Genomic DNA, 4,056 nt, shown 5'->3' with positions numbered 1-4,056 from the left:
GGAATAGAATAGAATAAGGAATAGAGAATAGAATAGAGAATAGAATAGAATAAGGAATAGAATAGAGAATGGAATAAGGAATAGAAGAATAGAATATAGAATATAGAATATAGAATAGAATTGAATAGAACAAGGAATAGAATAGAACAAGGAATAGAATAGAACAAGGAATAGAATAGAATATAGAACGGAATAAGGAATATAAGAATAGAATATAGAAGAGAATAAGGAATATAAGAATAGAATATAGAATAAAATAAGGAATAGAATAGAGAATAGAATAGAATAAGAAATAGAATAGAGAATGGAATAAGGAATATAAGAATAGAATATAGAATTGAATAAGGAAAAGAATTGAATAGAACAAGGAATAGAATAAGGAATATAAGAATAGAATTGAATAGAATAGAATAAGGAATAGAATAGAGAATAGAATAGAATAAGGAATAGATAAGAATAGAGAATGGAATAAGGAATATAAGAATAGAATATAGAATAGAATAGGGAATAGAATAGAATAGAAAGTCTCTGGTGCATAAGCTCTCAATCCACAGTAAAAGCTAGAAGTGATCAATCATGATCGCAGTCATCATAAAAACACATTCATTATAAATCATGATAATCACATAATCAAAATCCAGCTGCTTTCATGACTGTTGTTAGGAAAGTTGCAGCTTTTCCTGAGATCGCCCCATCCCCCCTTCGCCTCCTTCCCAGCCGCCTTCCAACAAGCCGGATTTGCTTAACGACGGCACCATTCACTTAAGGACCGCAGCAATTCGCACAAAGGGGTCATAAAATCAGGCGCAGCACAAAAGGCACCCTTGGGCTATTTTCTGTGGCCGGTTTTGTTTTGTTTTTTTCTCTTTGGAAATAAGGACAATTTCATTTATCCCAGGCCAGGCCAACCCTGGGAACTTTTTAAGGCTAGTGGACTTCAACTCCCAGAATTCCCCAGGCAGCACAGCTGCCTGGGGGATTCTGGGAGTTGAAGTCCACCAGCCTTAAAAAGTTCCCACGCTTGGACACGCCTCTTCCGCGACCCCCAAACTCCCCCAACTCTTCAAATGGACTTTTCCCTCGCCAGCCAAGCACCCCACCCCGCAAAGTAGGGGATGATGGGATTGGTAGTCCAGTGTATTAAAGAGCGGGTGGTTAGCAAGAAGAAAAAGGGGGGCGGGGTGTTCCGGGTTGTAACGCCCGCAGGGACCGATTGGCATCACTCCCCATACCCGACGCTCCCAATAGGCGTTGGACTACAAGCCCCATACTCCACGGCCAAGCCGATCGGCGCCCGGGCCACGCTTTCTCGAGGTTTCTCCGCCCTCCGCTCGTAACCCCCGCGTCTCTTACCGATCACAAGAACCGCCGCCGGAGGCAGCCCGAGACTCGCCGGGCTTCTCTCTTTCAAATCTCCCTCTCGGAATCCTATTGGCTACCGCAGCCAGACGTCGCCCAACGCGCCGTTTGATTGGCTTTAAGGGACAGCACGGCCTCTCGTTGAGCCACCGGCTTTTTCTATTGGCCGGCTCCTTGTGTGTGCGTGTGCGCTCCATTTCCATTGGACAATCCTTCCACGGAGGGGGGAGGGCTTCCGCCTGGAAAGCCGATTGGTCAGAGCGGGTGGGATTTGGACTCGTTCCAGAAGTTACAGATTGGCCGGATATTTGGAAGACTCCCCGCCTCATTTTCTAAGATTTCCACGCGCTTAGCCAATCAGGACGAAGAAGAAAAGCTACCACGGGAGATAAAAGCGGCCATTTTGAGAGGCTGGGGACATTACAGTCGAAAAGCACCATTTAAAAAGACCGAGAAGGGGGCGGGGCTTCCGTATAAGGAACAGGCAAGACAGCCAATGAACGACGCGCAGCTCTAAAGGAGGGTGTAAATAGAAAGGCATATTAGCCAATCAGAAAGGAGACTGCGCACAGGCAGGATAATGCCAAAACAAGCACAAAAAGGAACTCTCTGGCCGCGGATGATGGGAGCTGTAGTTAAGGAATTAAAACCACCAAACCGACTTTAAAAAAATCAATTGTTTTGGTTAGGAAATGCGCCACTTCCGAGTCAAGAGACGGTCCCCTTTTCATTGCACTCGTAGTTACGCATCGAACACGTGTCAGTTGAGTTCGCACGTTAATTCTTCTTGCTTTTAACAGACACGAATAGAGAAGGACCGTCAGGAAAATCAGAAAGGAGCAAACCGGGGCGTTGCTGTTCCCCGGTTGGCGGAGACTCTAATCATCTCTCATGCCTCTCCATTCATCATTTTCTGTTCTCCCGGAGGAGGAACAGGTAAGGATATACCTCACTGACGATAACCCTCGTCTCTCCCACGTGGCGGCTGCTCACCGCGGGACGACCGGACAGGTCATGGTGACCCGCGCAGGTATTTCCCACGCACCCCAACTCCCTCGCAATGAGAGCCTTCCTCGCCGTAGCCAAGTTTCTTTTGCCGGCTCCCGGTGCTCTCCGCAGCCTCCAAAGCCCTCCCGGTGGCGGCGCCGGCTTAATTTCCCAGCGACCCGTGCGCCGCTCGATCTGCATAAACCTGACGTCACGCCCGTGTCAAAAATAGCCCGGTGACGTCGTTCTCTTTAAATGCCCGGAGCGCCTTGCAGGATTGGGATTTTGGTGCAATTGCGTTGCGTCCGTTTAATCTTCCAGAAACGCCTTGCCTGGGCAGCTGGAAAAGGAGGAGGACTGGGAGCTACTGGGACAGCCAAACAACAGCTGGGAGAGATTTAAATCCCACCTGAAGACGAATAAAAAGATAGGATCATGGATAAGCAGGGGGTTGGACTGGAAGACCTCCAAGGTCCCTTCCAACGCTGTTATTCCAATTCTATTCTTTTCTCTATTCTGTTCTATTCCATTCTATATTTTCTATTTTATTCTATTCTCTATTCTATTCCATCCCATATTTTCTATTCTATTCTATTCAATTCCATATTTTCTATTCTATTCTCTATTCTATTCCATTCCACATTTTCTATTTTATTCTATTCTCTATTCTATTCCATCCCATATTTTCTATTCTATTCTATTCTATTCAATTCCATATTTTCTATTCTATTCTCTATTCTATTCCATTCCATATTTTCTATTTTATTCTATTCTCTATTCTATTCCATCCCATATTTTCTATTCTATTCTATTCTATTCCATATTTTCTATTCTATTCTCTATTCTATTCCATTCCATATTTTCTATTCTATTCTATTCCATTACATATTTTCTATTCTATTCTATCCTATTCTCTATTCTATTCCATATTGTTTATTTTATTCTATTCTCTATTCTATTCCATATTTTTTATTCTACTCTTTATTCTATTCTATATTTTCTATTCTATTCCATTCCATATTTTCTATTCTATTCTATTCTCTATTCTATTCTATTCTCTATTCTGTTCTATTCCATTCCATATTTTCTATTATATTCTCTATTCTATTTCATTCCATTCCATTTCATATTTTCTATTTTATTCTATTTCTTTTCTATTCATCCCCAGGGCAAATAGATGGAAAAGAAATGGAGGGAGTGACAGATTTTATTGTCCTGGGCTCCAGGATCACCGCAGATGGGGACGGCAGCCAAGAAATGAAAAGAGGCTTGTCCCTGGGGAGGAAAGCTATGGCAAACCTAGACAGCATCCTAAAAAGCAGAGACATCACCCTGCCAACACAAGTGTGTATAGTCAAGGCTGCAGGAGGGGGGAGCTGAGTTTCTGCCTCCCCCTTTAGGGGAAATATTCTGTCCTTTTTAATATTTCCTAAAATATTTCATTTTTCTAGGAGAGGGATGGGTGCTAACTTCTGGGCCGACTTCTGATGAGCAAAGTCTCTGGGATTCACTTAACGACCAGATGATTCACTGAACAACAGGATATATATATATATATATATATATATATATATATATATATAATCAACAAGAGGAGTAAAAAGGCTGTTTTATATATATATATACTAGCTGATAGCCCAGCATAGTCCCGGTATGTATTTATCCCAATCCTGTATTAGAGGGAGCCCCCTTACGGAGTACTGCAAAGCC

General features: G+C 42.8%; 1 long non-coding RNA gene across 1 annotated transcript; it reads left to right on the top strand.

Annotated features, from left to right (window-relative positions):
* Positions 1 to 1,778: 1,778 nt before the first annotated feature.
* On the top strand, positions 1,779 to 3,719 carry LOC309381420. Its single transcript, XR_014173553.1, has 3 exons — positions 1,779 to 2,295; positions 2,668 to 2,818; positions 3,515 to 3,719. It is a non-coding gene; the product is annotated as an uncharacterized lncRNA (long non-coding RNA).
* Positions 3,720 to 4,056: the final 337 nt, after the last annotated feature.

This window comes from Natrix helvetica, assembly GCF_964273705.1.
Source record: "Natrix helvetica genome assembly, chromosome: Z".
In the NCBI taxonomy this organism is placed as follows: Eukaryota; Metazoa; Chordata; class Lepidosauria; order Squamata; family Natricidae; genus Natrix; species Natrix helvetica.
This window is presented reverse-complemented; position numbering and strand designations above follow the sequence as displayed.